The 21,222-nt window shown below is 40.8% G+C and overlaps 1 protein-coding gene across 4 annotated transcripts in view; it reads left to right on the top strand.

Moving 5' to 3' along the window:
- Positions 1 to 21,222, top strand: part of DDX10 (DEAD-box helicase 10) — a 653,321-nt gene that overhangs the window by 319,851 nt on the left and 312,248 nt on the right. For all 4 annotated transcript variants that reach the window (XR_009546788.1, XR_009546786.1, XR_009546787.1 and 1 more), the window contains exon 18: positions 977 to 1,070. The gene's annotated coding sequence lies outside the window, so the exon portion shown is untranslated. The remainder of the gene's footprint in view (positions 1 to 976; positions 1,071 to 21,222) is intronic.

The following is a 21,222-nucleotide window of genomic DNA, read 5'->3' as shown; positions in this document are numbered from 1 at the left end:
TCTCCTCTCTTGCCATATTTTATCTCTGTCATAATTTAAAAAAAAAAGAGAGAGAAAGAAGAAGGAAAAAGTGGTTGCCAGGAGGAGTGGATTCATCATGAGACACCTAGTCCCAACAGTAACCCTGGTGGCAGAAAAAAAAAAAAGCATTTAGAATGTTGTGTGAGCAGCCCAGGAAGTGGTGGCATGGATAAAACCTTGCATTCCTAAGCATGAGGCCATGAATTCTATCCCTGGCCTCACGTGTCAGAGTCTGATCTGTCCCTCCACCCCATAAATACAATAAATGAGTTTATTTATTAATTTTTGAAAATGAATACTGTGTAACACTCAATAAGTGTTCATTAAAAGTGAAAGCTGGGAGTTGAGTGGTAGTGTCTCGGGTTAAGCGCAGGTGATGCAAAGTACAAGGACCTGCATAAGGATCCCAGTTCGAGCCCCTGGATCCCCACCTGTAGGGGAGTCGCTTCACAAGCAGTGAAACAGGTTTGCAGGTGTCTGTCTTTCTCTCCCCCTGTCTTCCCCTCCTCTCTCGATTTCTCTCTGTCCTATCCAACAACAACAATAATAACAGCAATGGCAATAATAACAATAACAACGAGGGCAACAAAAATGGGAAAAATGGCCTCTTGGAGCAGTGGATTCGTAGTGCAGGCACAGAGCCACAGCGATAACCCTGGAGGCAAAAAAAACGACTGGGGTCATTGTCACTGTTGTTTGGGTCACTAGTCCTCCAGACTTAAAAGTGTTCTTACCCCAAATTTTATCTAAAGTATAAATGGAACTTATTAGTACATGTGTGTTTTCAATTCCATTGCCAGTGAGTTTTCACTTCCATTTATCTCTTACTTAAAGTGATCTTTCAAGTTTTAACAGTGAGCAATTGCTGAAAAAGAAAAGTTAAGAAATCTGGATTCTAATTAATTTTATCTGTAATTGTTATGTAGCTCTGAGTCACTGTTTTCTTGGTAAACAGGGTAAGAACTACAAAGATTAATGAAGGTTGTCAAGACTGGTGGAAGAACAAAACTGAAAATTTCCATAATGATGTCTTATAAAATCTAGTGAAGGTAAATAGTTTTTTTTCCCCCCGTATTGATTGATGTATGATAGAACAGAAGAGCAAATAGAGTTTCTTGCATGTGACTTGATTTTAATGTCCCTTCCCCAGGTTTCAGCTCTCTGATAGACTCCTTCATACTCTGCAATGTGATTGTTTTCCTGTATCCTCCCACCAGAATGAGATCTTCTTGAAAATGGAACCCCAGCTCATTACTCTCTGTGTCTCTCGTGTCATCTCTGTCTCCCAAGGTCTGGCGCACACTACATGCCCAGTGATGTAGAATGAATGAAAAGAGTCAAGAGCAAAGTTTTGATCTTTGATCCTGTAACTTTTATGCAAATATTTATTTATTTATTTTGTCCAGGTTCTCAATTCCACAGTGACCTTTAAGTTATTAGAAAAAAAAAGGAGACATGATAACTTATAAAGATATAGACAGGAATCACTACCCCAAGAATACAGATTTTTTTTATATATTTGATTTGTTCAGATATTCAAATATCTAGTCTGACAACTTACAGTCACCACAGATTTATTGAGAATTTGTTCTTTATCTGGCACCTAGTTCAGTGATGCAGGCTTCCTGTCTAATGTGGAAGACGGGAGGAATGAACATAAACAGGTTGCCCAGAGGCCATAGCGAGAAATAGAGATAGGGAGGGAGCCATGGAGGGCCTCATGCTTCTACTTAATTGGTTCTTCATCTTCCATATAGTGGTCTAAAGAAATATTCCTATGATTTGAATTACCTAATAGAGTTGTTCTTTTGTCAAGTCAATAATAAAGAAACTGTGGGCAAGAAAGAGGAAAATTGTTTTACCAAAGCAAAGAATAAATTGAACTGTGCAAAATCTCTGTGGACATACAACCCTGCACCTACCTCGCAGCATAGACATTTGAGGCAGATACCGGGGGTTTGGGAGTTGACAGTATGTTGTTGTTGTCTGTGAGGCTTCACTGTTCCAGGCTGACTTTTATTTTTTAATTTTTTTTTATTATTTTGTTTCTGGGGGATTAATATTTTACAGTCGACAGTAAAAGGTTTTCTTTTTAAAAAATCATCTTTATTTATTGGGTAGAGACAGCCAGAAATTGAGAGAGTAGGGGGAGATAGAGAGCAAGAGAGACAGAGAGACACCTGCAGCCCTGCTTCACCACTAGTGAAGCTTTCCCCCTACAGGTGGGGACTGGGGACTCTAGTCTGGGTCTTGTTCACTCTATCATGTGCGCTCAACCAGGTGCTCTACACCTGCCCCCCAGGCTAACTTTTTCAAATGGGAAGACAGATACAGAGATAGAGAGACAGAGAGAAAGACTCCATGGCACTGAAACATCCATCAGTGACGGGGGTTTTGCCTGAACCTGGGTCATGCTTGTGCCTAAGCAAGCACACTCTTCAGGCGAGTTGTTTTGCAGTCCATTTACATTTTTTGAAAGTTGCCACTTTCTAGATAAACTGAGCAAGCTATTCAAACTCTCCCAACCTTAATTTGCTTCGTTATATCACAGAACAACAACAACAACAACAACAAAAGCTACTTTGCAAAATTGCTGAGGGTGAAATGATGATGTAGGTAAAGTGCTTGGCATGCAGTGAGTGGGTGCACAATAGGTAGCTCCTTAGATGCATTGGGTTCAAACTCAAATGCCCACAGAGAACAGGAGTGAGAAATGGAGACTAAGTATAGGAAGTGCATAATGGCCTGATGGGGACTATGCATGACAAAATAGTTGTTGTGTGTGTTCTCTAAAAAGAGCGGATGATACTCAGAGTATTTGGCTACTGCTAGACTCAAATTTAATCCCTGTGTTGTCAAATCTGTTGCTTTTCTTTTTTCTTTTCTCCCTCCCACCTTCCATTCCTTCCTTTCTCATTCACTCTTGCTCTCACTCTTGACTTGCTTTCTTTTTCTCCCTTCCTTCCTTCCTTCCTTCCTTCCTTCCTTCCTTCCTTCCTTCCTCCCTCCCTCCCTCCCTTCTTTCCTTCCTTTCTTTCTTCTTTTTTTTGAATAGTCAAGTAATCTAGAATTCAGTTTCATCCATAGTGTCAGAGATTACTAACGCTTCCAGGACTCACTATTCTCTTCTTTCTCTTTATAGTAGAACCTTCAACTTTTAGCTAGATAAATAACTTCTGTTTCTCTCTGACAGTTAGATATTTTCCAGTTTCACCTGCAGCTAAATGTGACTGTTGACCAAGTTCTGTTTAATAGAACATGAAGTGAATGGCCTGTGCAAGTTCATGGCTATGTCCCAAGAAACTCCTGACTTCTTTTTTCTTATTTTTTATATTCTTGTTGGGGATAGACCTGTTTCAGCCACATAAATGAATTCCTTGCTTTTGAGGAAAGCTACAAACAACCACTGGACTGTCTTAACAGTCTAGATTTTTTTTACTAGGAATTAAATGTCTTTCTCATTTGAGCCACTGTTATTTGCTCATCAATAAAGTGGCAAGAGGGCATGATAGATTTCATAATGGTTACGCAAAGAGACTTTCATGCCTGAGGCTCCAAAGTCCCAGGTTCAATCCCCTGCACCACCATAAGCCAGACTGGGCAGTGCTCTGGTGTTTCTCTCTCTCCACATTTCTCTAAAAAATAAAATAAATAAAATATTAAAAAAATTAAGTGGCAAGTCTAAAAGCCCAAAATAATAGAATCAATTCACAACTTAAATTCCTACATATATGTACATCTTACATACATATTTCTCACTTACTTTGTATGTTTATGACTTAATTTGATGCTTATGGATTGTTACCTTTCTTTTTTTGCTTTCTGTTTTTTAATTAATTTATTTATAAAATGTAAATATTGACAAGACCATAGGATAAGAGGGGTACAATTCCACACAGTGCCCCAATCCCTTGATAGCTTTCCTATTCTTTATCCCTCTGGGAGTATGGACCGAGGATCATCATGGGATACAGAAAGTGGAAGGTCTGGCTTCTGTAATTGCTTCCCTGATGAACATGGTTATTGGCAGATCAATCCATACTCCCAGCTTGTCTCTCTCTATCCCTTTTGGGGCAGGGGTTAGGGGAGGCGGGACTCCAGGACACATTGGTGGGATCATCTTCCCAGAGAATTCAGGTTTGCATCATGTTATCATCTGGAACCTGGTGGCTGAAAAAGAGTTAAGGTATAAAGCAGAACAAATTGTTGACTAATCATGAACCTAAAGGCAAGAATATTACAGATGAAGATTTGGGTTCTTTATTTTGGAAAAAGCTAGTAGATCTATTTAGGTATATTCCAAGGGACCCATGACTTTACTAGTTTTTGCCGGTGTCTGACAGCTAACATGCAAGTGGACCCAGGTTATTGTCTGGGGAGATGGAATCATAGTTGGAAAAAGGACTGGAAAGCTGTATCAGGGAAGAGAGTAGCTCCCAAATATGGGGAAAGCATATAAGTATTGTTAACTGTAAATAAATCCCATTGATTAGATCTGGGGCCCATAGTCAGCACTGGAGCCTATGTAACCTCTGCATCCCTGTAGGTCTGAGCTCGCATTCTGTGGTCATGACTAGGAGCATTTCAGGCTCCACTAATTTCAGGACCCATCATCCTCAGGTGATAGGTGGAGTATGTTATCCAACCTCCCTTCAGAGAATGGAATATTCCCTGCCCTTGTTGATCCATATTGAGGACAAGGTCCTATTGGGGCCCACAAAGGGGTCCATATGGTCCATATGGAGATGACCAGTGACAGTGGCATTATGGGTCCAGTTCATGCTGGCTGTAAATGTTCATCCTGCTGGAAAAATCAGATATGTATATAAAGCAATTATTTCAGTGATACTAAAGAGTGTGCAGACTCCTGAGTGCTGTAGGAATTCAGGTGAATTGAGTACCAACCAAAGTCTTCCCACATCTTTGCAAGGTCACTGGCAGTGCACTGACCATTGACAGGAGCCCTGCTGTTGGAATGGTAAAAGGTGGTGCAGATTGGAATGGGGTCAGATACCTTCCATATCCGTTGATCCTTGTTATCCTCTGAGAGAGAGAGGGATAAAGAGACCTGGGGGTCAGGGAGTGATGCTCCTTTTGTTGAGTACCCATATTTTACACCCACTGTCTAAGTCAGCCTACTCCTATTTTACAGGTATGGCAGCTACTTTCCTATAATAATTGATAAAAAGGGGATTCGAACTTACAACTGCTTGTTACAAAATCTTTACTTCTTGTTTCTTTGCAACCATAATTTTACTTGTTTTGTGTTCTGTGTCAGACTGAATAACACTGTTGATCACAGCTAGGAAAGTCAGGCGGCAAGACAAGCTCTGAGATCTCTGCTTGACTGAATCGGCATTGCTGGAAATAAATTCATGGGTAAGAAATATGAGGGGAGAGAGGAAAAGCAAGAGCTGGAAGAATTGCTTTTTTTTTTTTTTTAAGTTTAGTTACACTGAATAAAACTTAAAGTAACAAATGATGTTTGGAGCATCATTTTCTTGAGCTTCCCACAATGCAGGCTCATTAAACAGGAAGATTATCTGCTTATTTGGGATGACAAATCTATCCTTATAATCATGGTTGCAAATACTGGGGAGTCTGATCACAAACACATTTTCATAATCCTTGCAAAGATTAATGAATGATAATTACTTTATTCAATGGCAAAAACTTTGGTTTGGAGTTATGTGTCATAGTAACAATTTCTGTTATTCATATTCTAAAATTAATCTGCATAATGTATTCCTTATAGCCCTTGATTCTTTTCTCCTCCCTTCAGATCCTCGGTAGACTCTCTTCATTTTGTACTATAAAGTAATTCAACTATTTCATGACTGTCAACTACAGCTTTAAAAAAAAAAAATCACACTTTAGGTTTTAATTCTTTGTGAGCTTGGGCCATTACTCAATATTTGTTTGACATTGTGGCTGCAGGAGCCTTTGCTTTCTCCAACTTAAATGAGCTCTCATGTCAATACTGAAGTTTCAGGAACACCAAAGTGTTGAAATTAGACAGTTGATGCTCTTAAGTGCAACAGAGGGCATGGAGACCATTGGTGAGTTGCAAATTAATAAAATCTTTTAGAAGCAGAAAGGTCATATTCAAAGAAATTGTAGGATTTAAGTTATAAAAACCTAGTAAAGCATCTGCATTTATACAGGAAAAAAAAAACCTACCCTGATGCAGTCCTACTATAATTAGTGAGGAAGAAATCCTAGAGTTGTCTAAGGACCAAAGTCAAGGAAGCTTCAGGAAGTGGGAAATGTCCAGAAGAAAAATAGGGGGGAGACCGCATGCCAGATTTGTTCCATTTATTTCTTTATTTCTTCTCCTCCTTCTTCTTCTTCTTCTTCTTCTTCTTCTTCTTCTTCTTCTTCTTCTTCTTCTTCTTCTTCTTCTTCTTCTTCTTCTTCTTCTTCCCCTCCTCCTCCTCCTCCTCCTCCTCCTTCTTCTCCTCCTCCTCCTCCTTCTTCTTCTTTTAAATCTGGCACTAGCAGGACATCACTCCTTGCTTCCATTTTTTTTTTCTCTCCTCTCCTCTCCTCTCCTCTCCTCTCCTCTCCTCTCCTCTCCTCTCCTCTCCTCTCCTCTCCTCTCCTCTCCTCTCCTCTCCTCTCCTCTCCTCTCCTCTCCCCTCCCCTCCCCTCCCCTCCTCTCCTCTCCTCTCCTCTCCTCTCCTCTCTTCTCCTCTCCTCTCCTCTCCTCTCCTCTCACTTTTCCTTCCTCTCCCCCCTTCTATTTTATTTGATAGGGCAGAAAGAAATTTAGATGGGAGGGGGAAATAAAGAGGAAGAAATCAAGACAGACACCTGCAGACCTGCTTCACCCTGTGAAATGTCCTTCCTGCAGTTGGGGAGCAGGGACTCAAGCCCTGGTACTTCTTCATGGTAAGGTATATGCTTAACTGGGTGTGTCACCGCCTAGCCCCGTTTATTTCTTTTATTCACTTCATATGACAGAATAGGAGAGCTTCTTTTAATGACTACTAGAAACTCTTCTAATCTCCCTTTTCCATACAAAAGCCATACAGGGAAGTAGAGACCATGGAGACAGAACTAGATTTCCTGTTCTCAAACCTTCTGTCCTTTTGACATTTTCTTTTCTTTTTCTTTTTGCCTACAGGGTTATACCTGGGGCTCAGTATTGGCACTATGATCCACTGCTTTGGGTAGACATTTTCCTTTTTTATTGGATAGGACAGAGAGAAATTGAGAGGGAAGGAGAGATAGAGAGGAAGTGAGAAAGATAGATACCTGCAGACCTGCTTCACTGTTTTGTGAAGCAACCCCTCTGCAGGTGGGAAGCCCGGAGCTCGAACTGGGATCCTTGCTCTGATTATTGCGCTTTGTACTATGTGCACTTAACCCAGTGTGCCACCACCCAGCCCCCGACATTTTCTATTCTTTAAATCACAAAATCACATCTTATTTTGAGCTGGTCTTTGGACATTCTCTATTTCACTACTCAAGAGCTGATTTTTTCATTCAGATGAAGAGAAAGAGAGGAGAGATACCATAGCACCTGAACTCTCCCTGGTAGTGTCATGCTGCTGTGTGATGCTGGGGTTTGATCCTGGGCCATGCTCGTAGCAAAGTCTATGCCTACCCTGTGATCTATCTCTTAGGTCCCCAAAATTCTTCCACTATTGCTAAGATCACTTAGCAATAGTGAAAAAATGAGAACCCACTTTACATAAACATCTCAAATGAAATATTTTACAAGATCTGTAGGGGTGCATTTTACCTCTAAGTGATCTTTCCTTTTCCACTCTAAATTTCTTTCTTTTTTTTTTTTATTTTTATTTTTTTCCTCCTCCAGGGTTATTGCTGGGCTCGGTGCCTGCACCATGAATCCACCGCTCCTGGAGGCCATTTTTTTCCCCCTTTTGTTGCCCTTGTTGTAGCTTCGTTGTGGCTATTATTATTGCCCTTGTTGACGCAATTCGTTGTTGGATAGGACAGAGAGAAATGGAGAGAGGAGGGGAAGACAGAGAAGGGGAAAGAAAGATAGACACCTGCAGACCTGCTTCACTGCCTGTGAAGCGACTCCCCTGCAGGTGGGGAGCCGGGGGCTCGAACCGGGATCCTTACGCCGGTCCCTGCGCTTTGCGCCACATGCGCTTGACCCACTGCGCCACCGCCCGACCCCCTCCACTCTAAATTTCTGCCCTAATCTCCTAGCAGGTTATGGGATGCTAGCGGCTCTAAGATTTCATCCTTTTTTGTTGTTGTCACTGTTTAGGGATGACTTTCTTGGATAGAGAGTGACAGAGAGACAGAGGGAGAGAGGGAAAAACATCATAGGACTGAAGTTTCCACCAATGTGATAGGGCTGGACTCAAATCTGGGTCACTGAATGCTAAACTGTTTCTGCATCTTGATGTTTCCACTCTTTTATGGTGATCTACCTCAGCATTTTTGCTTCACAGACTCATTGTGGTGGGATTATGAAAGTTTTTGATATGTTTCAAGATCCCAGGAATACTTTCTTTTTTCCCAGCTCTTTACTGCTGTGACCTCTTACTATGTTCTAGCCTTCTGGTTCCCTGATCTTTAAGTTTTGGAGTCAGAACATCCTCTCTGGTAAGGATAGTAAGGATAGCCTTGTCTTGTCTTATCTTGTCTTCTCTTCCTTCCTTACCCATTCCTTCTCCCCTCCTTGCTCACTCCCTTCTTCCCTCCCTCTCTCTCCTCCCTCTTTTCCTCCCTTCCTTCCTTTACCTCCCTCCCTCCCTCCCTTCCTTCCTTCCTTCCTTCCTTCCTTCCTTCCTTTCTTCCTCCCTTACCATCCCTTCCTCCCTCCCTCCCTTCTTTCCTTCTTTCCTTCCTTCCTTCCTTTCTTCCTCCCTTACCCTCCCTCCATCCATTCCTTCCTTCCTTCCTTCCTTCCTTCCTTCCTTCCTTCCTTCCTTCCTTCCTTCCTTCCTTCCTTCCCACTGGAGTTATTGATGGAGTTCAGTGCTTGCATGATGGTTCCACTGCTTCAAGCAGTCTACCTCCCCCTCTTCTTTCCTTTCATAGTACAGAGAAAAACAGAGGGAAGGGACAGAGAGTGGCACCTACATCTCTGTTTTACCACCTGTGAAAACATCCCCTTTGAAGGTGGGGACTGGGGGGCTTTAAACACAGGACCTTGTGCATGGCGACGTGCGCTTTACCCAGTGCTCCACTGACTAGGCCCAAGGATGTTTTTTTTCAACCCTGACTGGGTCTTCATCTTTCAGGTACGCTGAGATAGTTCTCAGAATTATCAACTGTTTGAACCTTGTGACATTTCTAGCTTAATCTTTTTACATCCTGGTTTCAACATCTTAATTCTAAAGACAGATGGCAGACCTTCCTCTCATCAGTGTATACAGCCCTTTTTGAGTCTGAAGTAAAATTCTGCATCTTCTCTGATTTCCACACAAAATTCAAATAGATTTACTAAACATGGGGTGGGGATCACAGGAAGAATTTTGTTCCAAAACAGACAGTATATACATCAGAAAATCTGACTTGTTTCTTCTGCCTTCCGTCTGCCCTCTGCACCTCAGCCAGGGAGTCTGCCTTCTGCTGACACTTAACTGCAAGCAAAGCTGTCCTCCTTTTAATCCCTTCTACCCAGTGTTCTAGCATCCCCGGTCTCCACTCTTTGTTGTGCTGCCCAGGAGGAAATCCATTTCCCAGCCCAATCCCTTGCCTTGGAGTGGGAGCTGACTCTTCTAGATTTGGATGGGTGGACTTATCCTACAGTTTGTCGGCAGAATTAACTTTCTCACAGAATTCTCTGACCAGCTGCTAATAACAAAAAAGATGAACACTTCTGCATATCATTACTCATAAATAGGGTTATTAATAATACATTGCTGAGAGGATGAGAGCAAATAATAGAGGAGTCAGCCATTGTGGTTGATCATCATCCTCGACAGTGAAAGTAGTCAGAGCACACAATGCTCATCTCTCCTGAGGTCTGTGCGTCTACCTCTGGTACCACACTCACAGCCCAGTTGTGCCAGTTGTTCCTGGCCTGAGCTCCCCGAGGGCCACTGCTTCATCTTCTCTGCCTGTTATCTTCAGCACCTGCTGCAGTACCCTGCATAGTATGATCAGAGATAAGTGTTTGTGGAACAATTGAGTCTTTTTGGTCTGGGGAGCTCCTGGCACATTCTTAAAAAGAAAAAAAAAAAAAGGACTGTATGTTGTGAAAAAGATAGATCTGAATAGGAATTAAAATTAAGGTTCAGTAACAGATTGATAATTACTGTATGGGAAGGAGGCCGAGAGTGAGTGGGTGAGTGAAATGGATGCTGGTAGTCAGTTGTATGGTGATGACTGGAAGACAGACTTTAGGTGATCACAAGTGTGTATAAATAGTTAGCACACAACCCACAACGACCCTGGGTCCATATTCCCAGAGGGATAGAGAATGGTAAAGCTATCAGGGGAGGGGATGGGATATGGAGATCGGGTGGTGGGAATTGTGTGGAGCTGTACCCCTCCTACCCTATGGTTTTGTTAATGTCTCCTTTCTTAAATAAATTAAAAAAATAGCTAGCATAATGCTGGACACCTGAAACTTATATAATGTTATAAACCAGTGTCACTTCAGTAAAAAGTTTATTTTAAAATAGAAATAAAGAATACCCTAAAATCAATTATTGCAACCTATATACTGAATGAATTTTGCAGGGGGTGCAGGGAGGGAGTGTCATTCATTTATGGATCCCCACGGCCCAACAATGGTGGGTACCCTGAGCTGCTAGGGCTCCCCAATGATAGGAGAGCCCTACATTCATTTTTTTTGTTTGTAAGAATAGCTTGATGTTTAACATTTTGTTGCTATTGTTGTTTTCCTTTATTTAATAGGACTTTTCCTTTATTTGATAGAGAAGTTGAGAGGGTAGGGGGAGATAGAGAGGGCGATAGAGACACCTGCAGTACTTGCTTCACTGCTCATGAAGCTTCCCCTTTGCAGGTGGGGAGTGTGGGCTTCAACTCCTGTCCTTGCACATAGTAATGTGTGCATTTAACTGGGTATACCACTACTCCACCCTAGTGTTTAATATTTGTTTACTTTAATGATTTATTTATTTCACTAAGTACCTTCTGGAACAATTTATTTAGTTACTTTGAGAAGGGGGCAGGGTTCAGCTATGTACTGTATAAGTGATTGAGCCCAGGGCCTCAAGCATGTAAAGCTTAAATTCTGCCACCTGAGTAAACTCCCCAACTGCTTAGTAAGTAACTTAAAAAAAAGATTTATTTATTAATGAGAGAGAGAGAGAAGAGGAAGAAGGAGGGTAAAGGAGGGGTGGGGGACAACAACGACTAGGAGAGCACCACTCTGGCACATTTGAAGAATTGAGCTCTGGACCTCATACTTGAGAATTCAGTGCTTTATCCACTGAGCCATCTCCCAGGCTGCCAGTAATAAGTGGATTGTGATGTCAGTGAATGAAGTTCAAACTGTATGAATTTATCCTGAGTGACCTTCTCAAAAGAAAACAGAAAACGATCAGTTCTAAGAACCTCCCTTCTTCCACCAAGTTCTCGTTTTGCTTTGTACCCCTGGCTCTTTTTTCATTCTTTTAAAATGCATTTTTTCCATCTCTTTAAATTCCCAGTGATATCATAGCATCTGTTATTGATTAACAGGCCTCTGGTGTCACCTTAACACTGTTCCACACTTAATCCCACCATGGCACAGGTTAGTAAGTGCAAAACCCGCTGCTTGGGCTTCTCTACCCCCTTGTTTTTTCCATAAAGTTTTATTATGAAATAAAATAGTTTTCTATCAAATTCTCTAGCTTGTTAAATTCTAGAGTGTTAAATTCTGTCCCAAGAAATAGGATTTTACTTATTATGTAGGTAGTTATAGTATAAATCTTGATATGATTTACTAATTGTGATCACTAGGTTTTAGGTATATACTGTTTATTATTGTGGTAGCTACTGCTCATTAACTATAAAATTATGAAATGCTCTTCAAGGTTTTAGTAGTTGTATAAAGGTCCTGGAATAGCATTCTGGAACATTCCACACAAAAGTTGTCCTGGAAAACATAGTCAGATTGACTGAAAAAAATAAATAAAAGGGGCTGGGCTGTAGTGCACTGGGTTAAGCATACATAGTACAAAGCCCAGTGATCCGTGCAAGGATCCCAGTTCAAGCCCCCGGCTCCCCACCTGCAGGAGACTTGCTTTACAACAGTGAAGCAGGTCTGCAGGTGTCTATCTTTCTCTCCCTCTCTCTATAGTCCACCTTCTCTCTCGATTTCTCTCTGTCCTATCCAATAAAAAATGGAAAAAATTGGCCCCCAGGAGGAGTGAGTTTATAGTGCTGGCACCAAGCCTCAGCAATAACTCTGGAGGCAATATATATATATATATATTTTTTTTTTTTAATGAAAAATCTTGCTATTTTCTTGGGTTGCTGTTTATATTTATACAAATATAAAATAGGGACAATTGACTTATGCCATGTTTCTTTATTTTTTAAAAAAACATTTTTGTATATTTGCTGACTTATTTTTATGAGAGAGTTAAGAGACCAGAGCCCTGCTCAACTCTGGCATATGGTAGTGCCAGAAATTGAACCTGAGTCTTCAGGCATGCAAGTCCTATGAGCCACTGCTGAGTATCTCTCTGGCCCTCTTTTTTTTTTTTTTTTTCTTAGTGATTTAGTATTAATTTTCAGAATTATGAGATGATGGGTATAATTCTACATTGTTCCTACCACCAGAGCTCTGTGTCTCCATTCCCTCTATTGGAAACTGCAGTAGTTCTCCCAAGGCCACAGATAAGGGTTAATGCGGGGGGGGGGGTGTCTCAGCAGATTACTAGGGTCTCCGAAGGTGGAGGGGCATTGGTGCAAATAAGGTGAGAGACACATCAACTGCTTCAAGAGCAGGAGAGAGGCATCTCTGATTTCTCTCTGCAGAGTTTTATTTTTATACATTTTTTTCACCCGGATACAACATGTGTCAATTTTTGATTAAAAAGAAAACATATGAGTTCATTGTCGAACCATACCTGGAACAGTCCATTTCAGTATTCCTCAGTTTTTTGTTCTTAGTCCCTCAACTGTATCCTGTACTGTCACTGTGTCATACTCCCTAAATGTTTTTTGTTTAAGCTTAATCTATATTATGGTTAACTAGGTTTTACTGGAATCTTACAACAGTCCTATATGATTAATTTTTACTGGAATATTACCAAAAGCCCCACTACTTTATTATGTTCCTATAAAGCATCTATTGTTTCTAATAGGTCAGTTTTCACGAAGCAATTCATCTTGTCTATAGCATCTTTCATAATTCACATATATATATTCACCTGGTTCTATAGTCTGTCTTTGGGACATTTCTCACAGCCTACTTTTTTGCCAGTAATTTATTCAGTTACCTTTTAATAGCTTGTCTTTGTCTCCTGGCAAACACACACCTAGGGTGGATAGGGCCTTGCTAGTTTCTATATAAATGGTAACTTATTATCCTCAACCTACTTACCTTTAATGTTAACCACATGACCCCAGTATTCATCATAGATGCCTGCAAACAGAAGAGGAGGGTCGGCAGGGGGGGCTTGGTATGGGCCCTTATACTTTGGGGGAAACCACAGTCTACCACCTATTTTATAAGCTACCCAAGGCGGCCCTTATGCCGTGGGAAGAACCCATAGCTCTCTGTATTTTCCCCTGACCTTTTCTGCCCGGGGTGTAGGAACCAGAATGACAAGAGAGGGGGCAAGCAAGCAATTCCTTCACAGTCAGCTATCTGATAATTAGCCAATTGTTAGGTTTTGAACCTCTTTAGTAAATTACATATCTGGTACAGTTCTCCATATCAGTACTTGGTGAGTCCCTGGGTTTTCTGTGACAGCACTTCTTCCCCAGGGAATTTTTCTCAGGGCCCCCAAGTGAAGTTTGGAAAGATCCTATAAATCCAGTGATTAACAGAAGTACAAGCAAAAGGCTGAGTGGCTTCGGTTCAGTCCAGGAACATTCACTTTGCAGAGTTTCCCACCATGTGCGGACTTTGTCAGACAGCAGGTGTGACATCACCTTCACCAGGTTAGCTATTATTTATTTTATTTTTTTTACATATTTATTTTTAAATTTATTTATAATTGGATAGAGACAAAGAGAAATTAAGAGGCGAGGGGAGATAGGGAAAAAGACAGAAAGGGCAGGGTAGAAAGCAAAGAGACTCTAATGCCTGAGGCTACAGAGTCCAAGGTTCAATCCCCTACACCACCATAAGCCAGAGCTATGCAGTGCTTTGGTAAATAATGATAATAATAATAATAATACAAATAATAATAATGAATAAGAGAGACACCTGCAGCCCTGCTTCATCATTCATGAAGCTTTCCTTCTGCAGGTTGGGACCAGGGAGTTGAGCCCAGGTCCTTGTGCACTGTAATGTGTGTGCTTAACCAGGTGCACCTCCATCTGACCCCTGGTTAACAATTTTTTCCCTTTTTTTCTTTTTTACTAGTGACTTAATATTGATTTACAAAGTTACAAGATAACAGAAGTACAACTTCACACTGTTCCCACAGAGTTCTGTATCTCCAGTCCCTCCATTGTAAGCTATAGTCATTCTCCCAAGGTTTGCAGATAGGGGCTATTATTTCTATGACTATCTGTCTATGTTTGTATATATTTGGCCTTTTTTAAAAATATAGGTTTCATCTTTTCTTCCCTCTCAGTTTACAAATACACTTATTATTTCATCTAAATGTCCTTCCCTCTTCCCTCCTCTCTCTTAAGTTCCTGATGAAGTTGAGTTCAGAGCCCTCTTGTCATCTCCCCCCTATCATTTCTCCCCCACTGGGAGTATGGATCAAGATTATTTTTGGGGTGCAAAAGGTGGGAATTCTGGCGGGAGTTCTGGCTTCTGTAATTGCTTCTCCACTGGACATGTGCGTTGGCAGGTCAATCCATTTCTCCAGCCTGTTTCGGTCTTTCCCTAGTAGGGCAAGGCTCTGAAGAGGTGACGTTCCAAGACACAATGGTGAGGTCATCTGCCCAGGGAAGTCAGGATGGAATCCGTGATAGCGTCTGCATCTTGGTTGCTGAAAGGCACTTAGAATACAAAGAAGTACAATATAATTGGTGAACAGGAAACACAAAGTAGGAGAAGAGCAGGTGAGACTAGGGATCTTAGAGTGTAAAGAAGTTAGGAAGTCCTTGACTATCATAGTTTTGCTTGTGTTAGATAGTTAACATGGAGTTGGAAAACGTATTGTCTGAGAAGATGGTGTCAGAGTAGAGAAAAGGGCTAGAAAGTTGGATTAAGGTAGAGAGTAGCTCTCATTCTTGAAAAAAAACTCTGAATAAAATTAATTGTTTACCTCATCCACCTGACCCATGTATATCACATGAGCCTGTGTAACCTCTGAGTCCCTATTGGTCTGAGCTCGAATTTCATGGCCACAGCTGGGAACATTGCAGGCTGTGCTCATTTCAGGGTGACCCAGCCACTCTTCCTTTCTAAATCACACCTACACCTGTTACTAATTTTTTTTTCTTCTTTTTTTCCCCTCCAGGGTTATTGCTGGGCTTGGTGCCTGCACCATGAACCCACCGCTCCTGGAGGCCATTTTCCCCCCTTTTTTGTTGCCCTTGTTGTTGTAGCCTCGTTGTGGTTATTATTATTGCCATTGTTGATGTTGTTCATTGTTGGATAGGACAGAGAGAAATGGAGAGAGGAGGGGAAGACAGAGAGGGGGAGAGAAAGATAGACACCTGCAGACCTGCTTCACCGCCTGTGAAGCGACTCCCCTGCAGGTGGGGAACCGGGATTCTTACGCCACATGCGCTTAACCCACTGCACCCCCGCCCGACCCCCGTTACGACTTAAAAAAATTTTTTTTTAAAGATTTTACTTATTTATCTATTAATGAGAAAGATAGGAGGAGAGAGAGAAAGAATCAAACATCACTCTGGTACATCTTAAAATTTTTTTTTTTTATTATCTTCATCTGTTTATTGGGTAGAGACAGCCAGAAATTGAGAGGAGGAGGGGAATTAGAGAAGGAGAGAGATAGACACCTGCAGACCTGCTTCACCACTTGCAAAGCTTTCCCCCTGCAGGTGGGTACCAGGGGTTTGAACCTGGGTCTTGTGCACTGTAACATGTGCACTCAACCAGGTGCGCCACCACCCGGCCCCATCTGTTACTACTTTTAATGTCCTTCCTTTTTTTCCTTTTCTTTCTCTGGGTCCAGATGGAATTAGAGTTCAGAGCCCTCTGGTCATCTTTCCCTAACATTTCCCCCCCTCTGGGAGTATGGACCATAATTATTTTTAAACAATTAAAATATATATATATATTATTTATTTATTGTTGGATAGGGACAAAGAGAAATTGCAAAGGGGGAGATAGACAGAGACACCTGCAGTCCTGCTTCACCACTTGTGAAGCATCCCTATGCAGGTGGGGGTTGGGGGCTTGTATCCTTGTACAATATAATATGAATGTTTAACCAGGTGCACCACCGACAGGCACCCCTGGACTATATATTTTTTCTTTTTCTTTTCCTTTTTTTTTTTTTTTTTTTACTACAGCACTGTTCAGCTGTGGCTTATGGTGGTGCTGGAGACTGAACCTGTGACATCAGAGTCTCAGGCACTAAAGTCAATTTGCATAACCATTATGCTATCTCCCTAGTCCCATCATAATTCTTTATAGGTGCAGAAGGTGGGAGTTTTGGCTTCTATAATTACTTGTCTGCTGGATGGACAAGTAATGGACCTTAAGAGGTCAATCCATGCCCACAGCCTGTTTATATCTTTCCCTAGTGGGGTGACCCTCTGTCTCTTGAAAATGAGGGAAACTACTTCTGACATGTAAACTATGAAATTTTGATTCTGAAAATAAATTATCTTTGAGGTAAGCTCCCATTATTTTCTTTTATAAAAAAGAAAATCTCAAGGCCAGAGGTTATAAGTTTTGCCCATGGTTACCTGTCAAACAATTAAGCTTTTTCTACTTGGCTTGAATTGGTGTCTGTTGCTTCTACTTGCCACGTCAGCATTTTACCAGGTTTTCTCCAACTGTAACACATTGGAGAATACCACCCATTTGGTGGTATAAGTTACCCAAGCCCCATGCCAATTTCCATGTGTTTAAGTTAGCCATCCAGGGCAAGGGAAGATAAAGAAACCCAGTCGCTTGTAGGAAACTAGCAAAGTGATCAATTCATCAATTGTAGGTGTGTTCTGATATCCAAATGGACACCGGACAGAAGCACATCAAATTTTCGTATAGGTGCTTAGTTCCTTTCACTTAGAGCCTTTCAATTATAAGCTAACAGTTAAGCCCGCACCTACAGTATTAAAATGTCATTAGCCCTTCACTGATAATACATAAAAAGCATCAAGGTGATTATGGGTAGGGAAGGAAGTAGAGGGAGTAAGTCTGAAGAGCCAGAGGATTCATTATTCTTAGATTACTTGCACAGCACTCACTCACTCACTCACTCACTTACCATAGGGTGAGTTGGCAACATTGCTTTGCTGAGACACAGTGGTCATTTCTTTTGTTGGTCAGAACGGAGAAATATCTTAAATCTTTTACTTCTGCCAAGGAGTTTACTAAAATGTCTTTTTTTCCCACCATGCATTTACTTATTCAAATAAATATGTATAGATAATCTCAGAATTTACAAGCTACTCTTTTTTTTAGTACTTTTTATTTATGAAAAGGAAACACTGGGGAGTCAGTTGGTGACGCAGCGGGTTAAGCGCACGTGGTGCAAAGCGCAAGGACTGGCCTCAGGATCCGGGTTCGAGCCCCTGGCTCCCCACCTGCAGGGGAGTCACTTCACAGGCGGTGAAGCAGGTCTGCAGGTGTCTATCTTTCTCTCCCCCTCTCTGTCTTCCCCTCCTCTTTCCATTTCTCTCTGTCCTATCCAACAACAACGACATCAATAACCACAGCAATGTTAAAGAACAAGGGCAACAAAAGGGAAAATCTATATATATGAAACACTGACAAAAACCATAGGATAAGAGGGGTCCAACTCCACACAATTCCTATAAAATGTTTTGAAAGTTTGAAACTGGGATGATTCAGTCTGACAAAGAGACAGCTCAAGTGTCCCTGAGCATCTGCTGCTACAAACATGGTTTTCCAGATAAGTTGTTGGTGAGCTGGTCTCTTCCACTGAAACCAGCACAGATGGAAACCAATTTAAATTTTGGTGGGTTCTAGTGGACTACCCTTAATTAAGGGCAATATGAAGATTTCTTGGCTGGAAAAGAGAGAAACCCAACTTATGAAATGATAAAAAAAAAATTCTTGTTGTTTAACCTGACAAAATTATAAGGTTATCTATTTTAGGGAAAGATTGATCCAAATTCTCAGTCATATTCTTTGGACCTAGATTCTTCTCTCTCCATCTTCTGGCTTGTCTCCTTCTTACCTTTCTCCCCTCTATCCTACTCTTCTTCCTTTCAAAATAACTTATTGATTTGAAGTTCACATATATTCAGCCTGTTTTAAGTCACACTTTTTACTTTCAAAATCTTGCACAAACTATATTTAGTTAAAAACATTTCCATCACTCAGAAGTAAATGCCCTTACACAATAAGCAGTTCTCTGTGTTCTCCCTTTCCTCACAAGACTGAACAAGCATCAATCAGTGTTCTGTTTATACGGACCTGTTTTCCATATTTCATATATATAGTCATAAGATGTGACCTTTAGTGTATTGCTTCTTTCACTTAATATGTTATGGAGATTCATTGAGATTGTAGTATGTATAGGTACTTCATTCCTTTTTATGACCGAAATAATATTTCAGTGTGTACCTATACAGTCATGTGTAGCCCAATGACATTTCTGTCAGTGGAACATAGTGGTTCCTTATCATGTAGCCTATGTGTATAGTAGGTCACATCACCTAGCCTACTACAAATAACACTCTGTGGCATTCATACAATGATAAAATAGCTTAATGATGCAGTTCTCAGAATATATCCCCTACAGTTAAGCTATGCACAACTGTATACCACGACTTCTTCATCCAGTCATTCGTTGTTGGACACTTAGATTGTTTCCCTGCCTTGGCTATTGTAAATAATTCTACTGTGAACAAGGAATACAGATATATTTTCAAGAGTTTTAATTTCTTTTGGGTATATTCCTCAGAGTGGAACTACTGGCTCATAAGGCAACTCTTTTTTTTTTTTTTCTTCCATAGTGGGTGTAGCTTACACTTCCCAGAGTAATTTTTAATATGGCACAATATAAAAAAAATGTAGGGTGCAAGGAGAGTTCTACTTAAGAAAAAGATTAAAGAACATTCCATTAGAATACTTGATATGAAAAAAAAGAATACTTTATATGTGCCAGATCCCATTCAGGAAAATGAATCAGACCAGCTATGTTAATAGGGAGTTGATTAAAAAGGAATTTATTGCATGGGTGTTTAACTAGTTAGATGCAAAAGAGAACAATAGTGTAACAGTATAGCAGCTTAAAGAAGAAGCAACTGTATCTTTTGAGGCAACAATTGAAGGATACTAAACTCTAGAAGAGGTCCAGGATAGAAAAAGGTCCTGGTGGCTCTGAGAAGGTGCAATAAGTTTGGTTTTGGAGAGTGAGAGAGAGGCACTTGCAACTAGAATCTACTGCTGTACTTTTCCAGCAGGGAAATGCCTAGAATATTCTCAGTCTTTTTCTAGCATGCCCTGTTGGGAGAGCTCAAATAGAGTACCCACTGGGCAAGCAGAAGTATAGTTTGCAAGGTTACAACTCCAGCCTCTCCAAGATTATAGTAGCATGGGCTGGGAGCTGAGGAGTAGCCTAATTACCAACACTATCTTTAAAAGCAGGAATTTGGGAGCTGCATGGTGGTGCAATGGATTAAGCACACATGGTGCAAAGCATCATGAACCAGCATCAGGATCCCAGTTCTAGCCCCTGGCTTCCCACCTGCAGGGGGTTCGCTTCACAGGCTGTAAAGCAGGTCTGCAGGTGTCTATCTTTTTTTCCCCCTCTCTGTCTTCCCCTCCTCTCTACATTTCTCTCTGTCCTATCCAACAACAATAACAACAATAATAACAACAATGATGATAAACAACAAAGGCAATAAAAGGGAAAAAATAAATAAGTAAAAATGAAAGTGGGAACTCTTTCAGAGTTCACAGTGACATCGTTGTATTGGTCATTTATATTGATAAAGTAAGATTGTTGGTTGCTTTGTTTTATTTATTTTTATTTTATAAAAAGGAAACATTGACAAAACCATAGGATAAGAGGGGTACAACTTCGCACAATTCCCACCACCAGACCTCCATAGCCCATCCCCTCCCCTGATAGCTTTCCTATTCTTTATCCCTCTGGGTGTATGGACTCAAGATCATTGTGGGATGAAGGTTGAAGGTCTGGCTTCTGTAATTGCTTCCCCACTGAACATAGGCGTTGACAGGTCGATCCATACTCCCAGCCTGTCTCTCTTTCCCTAGTGGGGAAGGGCTCTGGGGAAGCGGAGCTCCAAGACACATTAGTGGGGTTGTCTGTGCTTTGTTTTATTTGTACAATCCCAGGAATCCTTTATATTATTTTTATAATTTTCTAGATTTGAGGAATTAGCATAATTGAAATCTGCTTTCCTTTGTACAAATGATTACCTGGCTTCTCTCTAGTTCCACCCCAGATAACATCATACCTGAAACTTTTAGAGCATCTCAAATTCATTTCCACTCTGTAATCTATCCACTGAAATATTACTTGGAGCTAATAGAGAAGATCAAGAGCTTTGATATGAGAAAGGTATGGATTCAGTTTTGCCTTTGCTGGCTTGTTTGTGGTTTAACCTAAAGTGAGTTAATTAGTCTTAATTTCATCATCTTTTAAAGGGATAATACATATCAGCACCATAGAGGTTTTTTTTTTTTTTTGTTAATGAAGTTTACATGAGTTAACATGTAAACATATTTATAGCAGCATGGATGCTTAATAATAATAATAATAACAACAACAACAACAATAATACAAATTCTATTCTTTGTTCCTGCTATTAAATTCTTCTGCTTGATATCAAACTGTCAGCTTTACAGAATATAGAGTCTTGTTTTGTAGCAGGAAGAATTGGACAGACACTTGTGTCCCACTCTATTTTCCATCAGCCCTATCAGATAATCCTGTGAGCTCAGCAGCAGTCATTGCTTGCTATGTAATCATGGTCAAGATAAATTCTCTG

This window comes from Erinaceus europaeus, chromosome 20 (assembly GCF_950295315.1).
Source record: "Erinaceus europaeus chromosome 20, mEriEur2.1, whole genome shotgun sequence".
In the NCBI taxonomy this organism is placed as follows: Eukaryota; Metazoa; Chordata; class Mammalia; order Eulipotyphla; family Erinaceidae; genus Erinaceus; species Erinaceus europaeus.
The sequence above is the reverse complement of the archived record's forward strand: the minus strand, read 5'-3'. Positions and strand labels throughout refer to the sequence as shown.